The sequence below is a fragment of the Lactuca virosa genome, chromosome 2, assembly GCF_052849685.1.
Source record: "Lactuca virosa cultivar CGN04683 chromosome 2, Lactuca_virosa_CGN04683_v6, whole genome shotgun sequence".
Taxonomy (NCBI): Eukaryota; Viridiplantae; Streptophyta; class Magnoliopsida; order Asterales; family Asteraceae; genus Lactuca; species Lactuca virosa.
The window spans coordinates 147241874-147257286 of NC_136427.1; positions in this window are offsets into that span (position 1 = coordinate 147241874).

Sequence of the window (15413 nt, forward strand, 5' to 3'; positions counted from 1 at the left end):
CAAGCATGATAATCACGTAAAGTTCAGACCTTGACACTCAAATAACATCCAAATGGTCTAACTTGGTGATTTAGCCCCAAAAATAGCATCCTAAGCTCATGGCTCCCAAAATAACTCATAAAGCTCCAAGGGTTAAGGTCTCTGGACCTCTTTGGGTCCAGATCCAAAGCATAAACTCGAGAAGGGACCAATTGCTCCACATATCCATCCTCTAAAGGGGTTAGAAAACCCTAACTCTAAGAATCAACACCAAATCTGAAGAAGGTCCGAATAAATACCTCAATATGAAGTCTATGAACTCTGAAGTCACCAAAATCGCACCTCCTTCAGCCTCCTCTTGCCTTGGTCACCTCTTACTTGCAAATACACCAACAAAAAGATCAAGAATGGCCTCTCCTTCCTCACAAACGCTCTAGATCTCTTAGGGTTTCTCTCTGGGGTTAGGTAGCCGCAAATGACGGCCCTAAGGGCCTTTAAATAGGTCCCCAAACCCAGGGAATTAGGGTTTCATTAAACAGCGTGGACTCGCCGAGTCCACTCATGAACTCGCCAAATCCAGCTGTGAACCCGGATAAGAATCCGCGACCATACTCGGCGAGTCTAAGCACCAACTCGCCGAGTCTCTCCTTTACACTTTTACCCCTTCAACTATACTTCTGAATTTCCGGGATGTTACAATTCTCCCCCACTTAAATTAGGCTTCGTCCTCGAAGCCTGCTGCAGCACACAACACCAGATACTATCCCTATAACACATCTCCTGGAATCAACCGACTCAGGTTCCTCCAAACACTGTTACCCAATCCCTATAAGGTCTAACTCCTTCTTACAGAGTCACGACAATCGCTTCAAGCCGGCCACCAGCTTCTTTCTCTGATTACAACCCTTATTAGCCAATGATCACCCGATGATACTTTCATCACTCAAAATCACAACAATCATTAAGCCCTTACCAAGCTAGATCTCACCCTGAACCACCGGGTCCTGACCCGGAACCGACTGCTGGGACTTACCCCGCTTCCTTTCAAAATCCAACTCTTTTCTTTCCGCGCTGACAGGATGACCCATTCTTCAGCTCCTGAACCACTCTCATGAGTTCTCCTCTGCCATCGCATACACATGCTGAGCTTGCACTACATACTCGGGTTGGAAAAACCCGACACACTGACAATACCATCAGACATCCCCAGGATGAATTACCACTATATACATAGCCTCCTAATCACAACCATACTTAAATCCAACGCTCTATCCTTGCATCTCTTCCGAACTCCTCTGGTTCTAAACCACCGGAGATTCTTCCGCAACCTCAACAGACACCCAACCTGGATGTGCTTCCATACCACTGGTACAGACACAGTGTTCAACCACCATACCCTTAATCATCCATTCTCACTACTGCTCTCACTTCCGTGAACCAACACTCCCTACCGGAGTTACATACCTTTCTCTTTCCTTACCCAAGGAAATCTACTTGTCAACCTAGCCACTTCAGACAAGTGCCACGGTGCTCACACCCCACTCTACACTATCCCTAGTAGAGTAACCGCTACTCCATGTATCGCACATGATCTAATTCTGCTCGTAAAGACTCTCGGGTCCATGCACTACCTCTCCCCCGCAAATGGGGTCCGACACCTCCTCCTATACAACAGCTCAAAGGGTGGCATACCAATGCTCTAATGATGGTTGTTTTATAGGAAAACTCAGCCAAGAGTAATTATGTGTCCCAACTCCCTCCGAAATCTACTACACATGCCCGAAGCATGTCCTCGAGCGTCTGAATCGTCCGCTCGCCCTGAAGTGTCCTCAGACATCACCATGATAAACTCTAGCTCATTTCTTATATCCCACTTCAATACTGAGCACCAGGTCAGGTTTTGACTTTACAGCCGAACCTCCAAAGATCACCCATAACATGATCCAAAATATCTCACTAGCTTCCTCCCTGTGACCACTATCCCGGCCCAGTGACTCACAAGTCACGAAATTCTCTTTTCCTCATACAAAAAATACAATCCAACCGAGGATCGACTCAACTCTGACCTCCAGTTCCGCCTTTGGTTCAACCACCAGGCTCCAAAAACTCTATACTAAGGCTACTCAAGCCTAAAACTCTTCCGCATCATACACTGATCGGAAAACATTCCAACATCGCACTCTCTTGCTGTCTAGTGAGTATTACGGCTCCCCGCAATAACACGACAGCCTCTGACTAGTGAGTACTACGGCTCCCCGTAGTACCTTGACTCCCTCTCTCTGACTTGTGAATACTACGGCTCCCCGTAGCATCACAACACCCTCTGACTAGTGAATACTACGGCTCCCCGTAGCTTCACCCCATACTCTCATTCTCATCCCAACGCCACACTATGCCCACTCACTCATGCCCGTAGACTATCATAAATAGCCATACACACTTGTCCCGCATATGCATCACAGACTCTTGGCGGCAACCGTTATAACGAAAATACTTACCTCTGCGGAGATCCCCTTTCTTAGATAAACCCTCTCGGTGTTAATACTCGAAGGGCTCCCACTGGAACCGCAGATACATGATATACCACTAGTCGTCTCAAACTCAAGGCTCTAAATAACTCCGAAATCGGGACATTAAACCCGGTCACCACGGAACACCATTACAGACATCACGATGTCCTACCTCAAATACTGATCTCCTACTCCCAGCACCATACAGATACAACAATTTATTTCCTCTGAACTCCATAAATAATTCTCCGTTTTACCCAATGCGCAACTTCAGTGTATCCAAACACTCAATTGGAAAACAAAGAAAGCGCTACGCCTCAGAACACGCTGGTGATCCTCCGAAACCCTTTTCCATACTGCTCAAAACCAAGCAAGAATACACATACCGACCCGGGAATTGACTGCTCGATAATCTTCTATCCAGAAGTTCTCAACCGCCCATACCTTCATTACGAGTCTTCCCTTTGAAATGGCGCTGAACTCATGAATTCGAGCCGCAGATTTCTGTATCCAACCCCTAACCTCTCTTGCACAAATCTCTGGTTTCCTCAATAAAATACCCGGTTCTCCCCAACTTAGAGTTCGAACCATCGCCAATTGACGCACAACCATCCCACAGACTGTTTCCACTAGCACTATCGCACCTGCCCTATAATCTCCTTTAAAGAGATCAAGCAACCTCAAATACTCTGAATCTCAGAAGAAGTCCTCAGGAACTTCTCATCACGACTGACTCTAGTCGTTCAAAGTCTCATACCATCCCAATACCGAACATCTCAACTGTCCAGTAATATCACTGACTCTTAGACTGAAACAATAAATCATCGTACTCCTCAACCTCGACTTCTCAACCCAAGTTCCAACACCTGAATCATCACAAGAACAGGGACCCCACTCCCATACTCAATATCCATCATAGACAGAAGAGCCGCCGCCCTGATATACTCGTCTGGATTTCTCACTGATACCGCTACCACACACCCTACTATACTCAAATAGGGTGCAACGTGGTCCTTGACCACCTCAGTTCCAACCGGCTACATGCTCATGATATATCCTCACCTCGCGGCAGACGTGCTGCCTGAAACACTGGTGGAAAATCGTCATAAATGTCAATCCGCAGGGTTTTACTCCTAAACCCCAAAACCGAAATCTCACACCTCTTACGTTTCCCACTAGAAACGGAAATCGCACCACTTAGATCACAGAAGGTGACATCTCTTCTATCAGCTGGTTGCTCAACTCATGCTGTAATCCTCTATAACCGCCATCTCTACTCATTCCTGAGTCTTGCGACTCCAATTGGCATCTCGCCAACAATCCCTCGGGCTAACCCGATTTCCCTATTGAGGGATGCTTCACTAAAACTCATTCATCATGGCCCTCTAGCCCCATACTCTTTCACCTCTGATCTCAGTCTAACCAATCACTACGGGGTAACTGATAGAACCAATAACACTAACTGTCACGGGTCATGGTACTCGAACCACGTGGCCACCTCTCGATCTGCTATGAATCATGGTACCCAAACCATGTTATCCCTTCTCAATCTGATACAAATCATGGTACTCGAACCATGGAATCACCTCTCAATCTGCTACGATGCATGGTACTCAAACCATGACATCACTCCTCAATCTGCTACGATGCATGGTACTCGAACCATGACACCACTCCTCAATCTGCTACGATGCATGGTACTCGAACCATGACATCACTCCTCAATCTGCTACGATGCATGGTACTCGAAGCATGACATCACTCCTCAATCTGCTACGATGAATGGTACTCGAACCATGACATCACTCCTCAATCTGCTACGATGCATGGTACTCGAACCATGACATCACTCCTCAATCTGCTACTTAGAACCTTCAGAATACTCCCTGTATTGAGCATGGGTCCTCTGCTTTCGGTATTACGGGCCCATACTACCTGCCACATCTACCCATACTTTCCACATGGACCATCCCAGAGCTCCTAAGTAGTTGCTCAACCTTCTCGTGCACCAATTCCTTCACTCGCGCTCGCTCCTCAGCGAAATGCTCTACTCCGCCAGCGTACTCATCTGGCTAAGGTTACTCCCTAGACTCTTCCTCGGTCCTCCCACTTCTCCGCCATCAGCTGCTGAAGAGCTCCTAATGATGCCAGCCATCTACCTCCTGAATATCGTCATATTCACTTGGTAGCTGACTCCCATCATCGAGAGTTCCACAAAGCACGAAGCAAGCCGCATTCGGGCATCGAAGAATATATAGGACTCACTCGGGGTGATAATTCCGCTTGCTCTGCTCATCCTCAAAAGTATCACCGAACTCTGCAACTCTACCCCTCGCGGGTTCTAACTATCTTCCGATAGGCACCACAACACTCATCTAGGCGTCTCTCCTAGATTACTCCTCTACTCAAATCCCCTAAAAGGATTCCAACTGAATACTCTCACTTATACTCGAAAGCACATAACATATAACAGCAACTCCTAGGCTAAGGCATCACAAATCAGGCCACTCTAGTCCTAAGATATGAAATACCTAGCCTGTCTCTAGCATGCATAATATCTCATAAAATGTATCATAAATATCTCACAACACAAAGTAAGGGTATTTTGGTAAATCACCGTTCGGGCTCTGGCTGATTGTACACACTGCTCTTTCTCGCTTTCTCTTTGAACTCTTATTCACTTTTAGAAAATCATTTCTTTTGAAAAAAAATTTCTTACTTCCTCAGCTTGAGTCCAGATTTACCCGAAGGTGCATCCGAATCCCTCAAACCAAGGCTCTGATACCAACTTGTAACACCTAGATTTTCAAGACAAATTTTTCATTTAAAATCGCTTATCTCTTTAACACTTTTCATAAAAATCCCATTTTTGTTTAAATTACAATACATGACTCTTTTGTTCGATCAATTAATAAACCAGGATCCTCAAAACAAACGCTTCCTCTGGTGTGTACAATCGAGCCGGTGCCGTCCTGTAATCTTGAGAAACCTGAAACACATGACACAAAACACTGTAAGCACGAAGCTTAGTGAGTTCCCCAAAATACCACTCTAACACATGTTAGCCACTCGAGGCTATAACTCTAGGGCCCTTGGGCCCTAACTCTGTGGACCCTCTGGTCCTAGCTCTGTGAACCTTTCGGTTCCAACTCTGATATACTCTGATATTCACACGGCATAAATCACATAAAAATAATGCAGTGCAACACATCACATAAATAGCATACAATACTCTGTCACATAACTCTAATTACCTACTCAAGGTAAAGTATAGTGAGAAGACTCACCTCGGATGTCTCGGATGTTATCCCGCTCGCGTATACACTGATCTAGCCTCTGCCTAAACACATAACATAATCATCTCAATCAATAACGGCTCTCTAGGCTAGACTAGACTCTCACATGTCCTCTAAGAAGGTTAAAAGACTATTTTACCCTTCAAACAGTCCACAAGTCCCATTGTTGACCAAACCCTAAAAGTCAACAAAAGTCAATGGTCAAACTTTGACCCGACTCGTCGAGTGCACTTGGGCGACTCGACGAGTCTACACGTGTCTACTAACTCTTTTAATCCCGCTTGGCACGTCGAGTTCCTCCCTTTACTCGACGAGTCACACCTGGCATGAATCGCGGGGCCACCCCGACTCAACTCGCCGAGTATCAAGAATAACTCGGCGAGTGTCAAGAACAACTCGACGAGTATCAAGAACAACTCGGCGAGTTCCGCCTTGAACTTCAGTCTCCTAACTCTCTCCGACTTACTGAGTTATTTCCCAACTCGGCAAGTCTACTCACTGAGTGATTTACGGGAAACCCTCACCCTACTCGCCGAGTCTGATCTTTCTCGGCGAGTTCATGCCATGCACAACCTCCATAGACCTCCTGAGGTCAGATCTGTTTCATCAATCCATAGATCTGTCCTCCCCAAGCATGATAATCACGTAAAGTTCAGACCTTGACACTCAAATAACATCCAAATGGTCTAACTTGGTGATTTAGCCCCAAAAATAGCATCCTAAGCTCATGGCTCCCAAAATAACTCATAAAGCTCCAAGGGTTAAGGGCTCTGGACCTCTTTGGGTCCAGATCCAAAGCATAAACTCGAGAAGGGACCAATTGCTCCACATATCCATCCTCTAAAGGGGTTAGAAAACCCTAACTCTAAGAATCAACACCAAATCTGAAGAAGGTCCGAATAAATACCTCAATATGAAGTCTATGAACTCTGAAGTCACCAAAATCGCACCTCCTTCAGCCTCCTCTTGCCTTGGTCACCTCTTACTTGCAAATACACCAACAAAAAGATCAAGAATGGCCTCTCCTTCCTCACAAACGCTCTAGATCTCTTAGGGTTTCTCTCTGGGGTTAGGTAGCCGCAAATGACGGCCCTAAGGGCCTTTAAATAGGTCCCCAAACCCAGGGAATTAGGGTTTCATTAAACAGCGTGGACTCGCCGAGTCCACTCATGAACTCGCCGAGTCCAGCTGTGAACCCGGATAAGAATCCACGGCCATACTCGGCGAGTCTAAGCACCAACTCGCCGAGTCTCTCCTTTACACTTTTACCCCTTCAACTATACTTCTGAATTTCCGGGATGTTACAGTGTAGTCGGAATAATTCAAAGGAAAGTCGTAAACGAAGCGTGTTGAATGCTGAACCATGAACAATAACTTCTTATTCTTTCAGCGACATGTTGGCTGCTCTTTTTGTTGCTTTATGATGACGATTTGGGGACTGAACTCTCATCAAGCATTCCTAGCCCTAACAAAATCCTTAAAAAAGATTTTTCATCCAAAGGTTTAGTAAAAATATCAGCAAGTTGGTCCATTGTTTTTACAAAGTGAACCTTGATGTTACCATCCTCGACATGATTCTTGATAAAATGATATCGAAGTGCAATATGTTTGGTCTTTGAATGTTGCACTGGATTATGGTAGATGCGAATGGCACTTTGTGAGTCACAATATAATGGAATCTTCTTCATATTGATTGCATAATCACGAAGTTGGCTTTGTATCCATATAACTTGATAAGAGCAAGCTGCAGTAGCAACATATTCTGCTTCTACTATGGAAATCGAAACACAAGTTTGCTTCTTTGATTGACAACTAACAAGCTTCCCGACCAAAAATTGGCATCCCCCAGAAGTGCTTTTCCTATCGAGTTGACAACCACCAAGATCGGCATCCGAAAATGCTTGACCGAAGAAACCAGTCTTCGAAAGGTACCATAAACCCAACGAAACTGTCCCTTTAAGATGTCGATAAATATTCTTCACTACAGTCATATAGGATTCTCTAGGATTCAATTGATATTAGGAACAATTACAAATAACAAACATTATATCAGGTTGACTTGCCGTTAATTAAAGTAACGAACCAATCATGCTCATGTATAGTGTAATGTCGACAGCAGGCTTGTCCAATGAAGGGCCCAAGCGTGTGCCAACAGCCATCAGTACTTGCAATTTCGAACTATTCGTCATCCCAAACTTTTGAAGCAGATTGCGAGAATACTTCTCTTAATTTATAAAAATACCATCTCTGCTTTGATGAATATTTAATCCCAAAAAATTATTAATCTTCCTCATCATACTCATTTCGAACTGACTTTTCATTATATTTTCAAATTCCTTAGACAATGCAGGGTCAGTTGAACCAAAGATAATATCATCTACATAAATTTGAACAAGCATCAAATAATCCCCAACCTTCTTTCGAAAGAGAGTAGGATCAACTGAACCTTGTTTAAATTTTGTTAATTTCAAAAAGTGAGTAAGAATTTCATACGAAGCACGTGGTGCATGTTTTAAGCCATACATTGCTTTATCAATAATATAACAATGATCAGAAAATTTCTCATTGACGAAACCTGGTGGTTGTTCGACATATACAGTTTTTTCCAAGACTCCATTGAAAAATGCACACTTGACATCCATCTGGTAAACATCGAAGTCCTTGTGTGCTGCATAAGCCAAAAATATTCGAACGGCCTCGAGTCTTGCGGCAGGGGCAAAGGTTTCCTCATAATTGATACCCTCTTGTTGCGAATATCATTTTAGTACTAGCCTAGCTTTGTTTCGAACCACATTACCCTCCTTATCAGCTTTATTTTTAAAAATCCATTTTAAGACAATCACTGATACATCATCAGGTCATGGAACAAGTCGCCACACCTTGTTTCGCTCAAATTCAGTAAGTTCAGATTGCATCGAAACACCCCAATCACGATGTTCCATAGCAACCTTTACTGATTTTGGTTCGATTTTGGAAATGAAAACATAGAACATGCAAAATTCTTGATGAACATTAGGTACCTCATTTTTAACACGAAGTTGAGCCCTCGTTAGAACTCCAGCATGAGGATCATTAAGAATTTGTTCTTGAGGATGATTTCGTGTCCATTTATCTAGAGGTGAATATACAGGATCGAAGTCCAAAGGTGCATCTTCAAATAGTTCATCTGTTTCTGAACCTTCACCCGCATTCAACACAATATCAATCATATCGTGAAAAACATCTGTTTGTGTAGTAGAATTAGTTGAAATTGATCCATGTACATTAGGATTCGAATTCAAGTGCTTCCCCTCCACTTGATCACATTGCAACACTGGGTAAGTTTCGACTTGTATTGGAGAATTCGTTGTCAATTGTGAAACATCATCATCCTGAGTTATAGTCGAATCATCAGAATGCTTCGATGCTTCAGGGATCTGATTATATGTTGCATGTACTTCTGTATCGATTGTCCTTTTAGGAACACCGAAGATTAAGTCATAATCAAAATCGAAAGAATTTGAACTAGATGACTCAACAGAAGATTCGTTAATAATGGGCTTTTGTTCGAAAGTCTTTTCGACATGTTTCACAAAATAATCATTAAAAGTTAGATTGAATATTTCTTCAATTTTTGCTTGTTCAACACCCTATATGCAACTGAATTGTGTGAATATCCCAAGAATATCCCCTCATCAGCTTTTGACTAAAAATTCGAAAGGTTATCCTTAAGATTCATAATAAAGCACCTGCAACCAAAAACATGGAAAAAAATTTACATTTGGTTTTCGATTGTTAATGATTTAATAAGGAGTGATGTTAAAACGATGATGAATGAAAGATCTGTTTTGAGTAAAACAAGTTGTTGAAACCGCCTCTTCCCATAGATATTGAGGTAGATTTGCATATGTGAGCATAGTCCTTACTGCTTCGCATAATGATTTTTTTCTCCTTTTGACAACACCGTTTTGTTGTGGTGTGTAAGGAGATGAAAAATTATGAGCAATTCCAAGATTAGTCAGAAAATTATCAAGAACTTGATTCTTGAATTCTGTTCCATTGTCACTTTTGATCTTTCTCACTTTCTTGCGCAAACTGAGTTCTATACGCTTAATGAAATCGATCATTACTTGAGTAGTTTCAGGCTTTTGTCGAAAAAAGTATACCCAAGTGAACCTTGAAAATTCACCAACAATGACCAATATGTACCTTTTCTTGTTGAGAGTATCAATAGTCGAAGGACCACAAAGATCAATGTGAAGTAATTCAAGAGGTTCGATGATCTTCAAATCGATGACTAATGGATGACCTTGACGATGTTGCTTCCCTTGTTCACACGCCGCACATAACGAATCGTTATCAAATGTTAAAATAGGTATGCCACATACAATATCATTTACCACCAATTTTTTCGAATTATCGAAGTTCAAGTGAGAAAGTCTTCTATGCTACAACCAACTTACATCTGAAGAAGCCTTTGAAAGCAAGCATACCGAGGGAACACCGTCAATTGGCTTGATATCAAGAGTGAACATATCTCCTTTTTCTTTTCGACTTGAGCAACACTTATTTGGTTTCTTTGTTCGAAATGACACTTCCTTCTTCATCGAAAACTACTTGATTGACAGTGCCCATAACAAGTTGTGAGACACTTATCAAGTTGTGCTGAAGACCTTCGACATATGCCACTCGATTAACCGTGAACTTTCCATTCGTTACTTTTTCATATCCCTTGACTTCTCATTTATTGTTATTCCCAAACTTCACTACTCCAACATTTTCCAGGCTTTGATAATCTCTTAAATTTTCTTTCCTACCAGTCATGTGATGAGAGCAACCACTATCAATGTACCAATGTTCGTCGTATTGTTTGTCACATAAAACATGCAATCAGTGGAAAAATATAGGTCCCCAAGGATTTTTTGGTCCTTGGTGATTAGATTGAAATACATTTTGAAACGAAGATCCTAATACCCAATTACGAACTTTAGATTTCAAACTATCGATTAAGTCAAATTCAATAGACTTTGGAATCGAAATGATATCATCTATTGGTTTAGAATCAACACTGACTTTCCATTTTTCTTCTATAATTCGTTTGGCCTCAACATTTGCTTTTGGAATAGCTCTCCACTTTCGAACCGATGGATTCGATTCCATTGATGATGTACTTCCTTTTGGCGATTCATTCAAGTAGATTTCATAAGCATTCCTGATTTCCTCTTGTAAGAACTTTCCAGACTGAAGCACTTTTCCTTTTCCTTCAAGCCAATGATTTATGTTCTTCACATCAGTTTTTCCTTTGGCGAATGAAGCATTGACTTTTTGCTTCGAATCAGGATTGGGAAATTGAGGTTGTGTGGGTTTGAAGGGTTCATTTCTTGTCCTATTGACTTTCAGCTTATCGAAGTGTCGTTTTGGAAATGGATTGTGCATGGGGTTGGAAACGATTTTGAAAAAGTTTATTATAACCAAATTATTTCGATTAAAAACTTGGTGTGTATTCGAAAACCTTCTTTATTTGTTCAATTGTTTAAAATTCCTCTGATTTTGAACAGTGTTCTTTTGAATATTATGTTGAGAAAGCCTTGCATTTTGATGACTAGGAACATAATTCCTTTGAGATTGGTTTTGAACAAAATTTGCAACTTTTGGTTTCTAACAACCGAGCATTGATTCGGTTTTTGAACTTTTGAATTATCTTTTGAAAAATTATGTTTTTGAGTGAGTTTGTTCTGAACAAAAGACTTTTTGTGAGAAGAAGTCTTAACTTGTTCAGTCGTTTTCTTATCAGATGATTTTGTTAACAAAACTTTTTGTTTTTTACGAGACTCAACATTTTACCAATAAACCTTTTTCCTTGCTTTAGACATTGAAATTCCTTCATCTTTTGAAATCTTTTGAATTTGTTCATAAAACATTTGTGCTTTTGTGGTTTGAGTTTGAAAATCATATTCATTTGAAGGTTTTTCATCATTTATTTTGTCTTTCTTAACCTCCCAAACTCTTTTTGGCTTTTGTCTCTTAAATGTGAATGAACTTTTGTTAAGATTTTTTTCGACAGTGCTTTGAGTTGAGAAAAATCTTTCTTTCGAAACTGTTTTGTTGTTCTCAACAACAATTTTGTTGGTCTTCATGTTTACTTTGTTACCATTTCCTGAGGTGACAAACACTTGATTTGGAAAGACAACATCATCTGTGCATTTGAAGTTTGGATACACCACAAAATTCAATTTGAGATAATGAGTACCTTTTTCCTTCATTACTTTGTTGAATTTCTCTGTTTCCTCATACACTTGGTCAGCAACAACTCTTGGAATAGTTGTGTTACCAGAGTCAACTTCATCATCATCATCAACACTATCAGTCTTACTATCTTCGACAATTACACGGTCATGATCATGAACTTTCGAAGTCGGGGGTTGGTCAATGTTATTCTTAACCAAAGATTCATCACATTTTTCTTTACCCTTGTTTATAGAAGTGACATTAATGACAGATAACTTTGAAGAGTCAACAACTTCCTCTTCCTCAATTTCACTGATATTATCAGAATTATCTTCGATATCAGCAAAATTGGTTTGTGAGTCAGATGTCAAATTCTCAGTTCTTTTCAAAATTTTCATTTGTTCATTTTTGGTTAGGGTCTTACTCACAATATCAACAATATCATTTGCATCTAAACATTCATTAATCTTAACAATACCATGTGCATATGAATCATTTGGGACCTTGTCAAACTCAAATATCTTTTACTCACAGTCATAGGAAGTCGAATCAATTTTCTCCCTTCCGTAAGCTAAAAAGGGTAAAAGCTTCATATGTTGTTCTTTACTAATGTCTAACGAATGATGAAAATCATTCAATTTACCATAAAGTCGCTTAGCAGAATTACAATATATGTTTCTCTATTTTAGCAAAATACAGTTATCCATACGTAGACTATCTCTATCACACATAACATTTATCAGTTGTAATTCAATGTTATATATCCAACTACGCTTCGACTCCAGTCTTTTCTGACAAGCTAGTAGTAAGGATTTTGATTTTTCAGTGTCACTACGAACAGATATAAGCATGTCATTAAAGCAAAATAGAGTATTATTGAAATCAGACAAAATAGCATCATATGAACTAAAAGGAATTTCAAAGGAGTCGAGAAGAGTGCGTACCTTAGAAGTCATAGGAGACTTGTCAGCACCAGTAGTAACAAAGCATTTTCTAGTCACCATCTCTTCTTCCTCATTTCCCTCTTTAAAATTTGCATACATAGAACCTTGCATGGGATTTCGCATCTCCTCATCATCTGATCCAGATGACCAGATCTGATAAGTGCCATCCTCTTCGCCACTCCCTTTAGCCACCAAAGACACACCTTTTTACTTTGCTCTAACCTCTTCTAGCCTCTCCACATAGTAGGATTTGCCTTTCACCCTATTCTTCTTCTCTTCTATCTTCCTTAACATACAATCACTAGCCATGTGGTTCACACCATTGCAATAATGACAATCGAACCCATAGTCACCCTTTAGCTTCTTTTTTGTTTTCGTATCCTCAGACTTAACTTCCTTCTTCTCCACTTTCTTCGCCTCTCTCTCACACTCTTCCCAGACGAACTTCCTTTCGATTCACTTGTTTTAGACTTTGAATTGAATGGCTTCTTGAAAAATTTATTCACTTTATTGTTTGAGTAAAAAGCCACAGCTTCGTCATCAGCATTAACGATCATTCCTTCATCTTCTAATCCTTCATTCTCAGTTGATTCAATCTCAGCATCTCTACTTTTCACCTTCGAGATCAAAGGTAGAGGACCACCCAAACATACTTCTCCTTTAATGTGTCCCAAATTTCTTTGTTAGTAGAACATCCACGGACATAGTTATACACAACAGGTGGAAGAGCACCTTGCAATTCACACATGCATCTCTTATCATTTGCTTTAAACTTGTTAGTTTGAGTAGTTACATCAATGGATGAACCAGCACTTCGGACATCAGAAAGCATCGATGGATGAAAGTTACCGATGTTAGCACACCTCCATGAATCTTCATCTAACCATGTTAGATAATCCTACATCCTGTCAGCTCATTGTTCATAGTATTCGGGGATTAACATAGGAATTTTGGTTGAAGAACCCAAAAGATGAGAAAACCATGACATTGTGTTCATATTGAAGTTAGCCATTGTTGTACAGATGAGATTTGAGAAAAGCTTCAAACATTAAGATCTAATGGATAAAACTTCCATAAATCAAACACAGAATACTTGATTTAACAAACTAAAAGAAGAATCGAATCAATACAGATGATCTGAAAATACTTTCAGAATCAAAAGTGCGGAAAATTTTGAATCTAGAACGAGATTCAAAAACTTTTGAAAACTTGAGAAAATCATAGATCAACTATTAGAATCCTGCTCTGATACCAAATGTAGTTTCTATGGATCGAGAATATGAATAAAATCAGAGTATGAATCAATCAAGAACACAGGATCGTAAATATACTCTGTTTGGCTCAATATTACTTCTGAAAGATATAAGAGAATGTTTAGAGTAAGAATAGCGAAGGCTCAAAAGTTACTCTAACTCTAGCACCTAACCCTATTTATAGGAATATCATAAGTAAACAAAAATATACAAGGGCTAAAACAATAACGCTTCGACATACAGATGTGCCCTTATGCAATATATACAACACAGACTTCGACACTAATAAAGAACTAAGGACGCATCGACACCTCACAACTAAATTCGACCTCAACACCTTCAAGTTAAAGTGTAGTATTTTTTGAGGTGGAAATGAGTATGTTTGGGATAAAAATAGTTTTAAAGTAAATAATAAGTGAATATGCATAATAAAGCTTTAATATACTAAAAAAGGTTCCAAGATTCCACAAAGTAGCTTGATAATTTCGATATGATAACAGGTTAACAATCAAGAAAATAATGAAATGAGTTTTATTTCGATCAAACAACAGTAAATAGGTCAAAATAAATGCAAGAACACAGAGAATTATGAGGAAAACCCTTAATCCATTTGGAACTCCATCATAAAACCTTGAAAGGTGATGAAATCACCTGTCTTAGAACTTATAAAATTTTAAACTGAAATAAAATTACAAGTGCTAGTTGATCTTAAAAATGGTGTGAATGTGCTTAAGTGTCGAAAGAATCAGAGAAGAAGTCGTAGTGGAAGTGTATGTGTATGCATCAATCAACTTGTATTTATATACATAACAAGAAGAACTATAATTCTGACATTCTTGGGATTCGCCTTGATCTTTGCTTGACATGTCTTTCTCAAGAGTCTTCAATGTTAATGAGGTATTGACGATGTATAGTTGACTTGGTCTATTCCTTTTTTACCAAGCATTAAGTTCCTGCATGAGATATCACAAGAAATACAATGGCAAACCAAGATACTAATTAAATCCAAGATCTTGGGCTTGCCCAAGATGTTAGTACAAATTCAAGATATAAAAGTAGCAACTCAAAAATTCTACCCATAATAATGGACTTAAACAAGCATCTTGTAGTTGGAATCTTTGTTTCCATGAAAAGGTCAAAGAGTTTGGATTTTCTAGACGTGAAGATGATTCATGTGTGTATGTCAAAGCTATTCAGATTGTTGTAACCTTTCTAGTTTTGTAT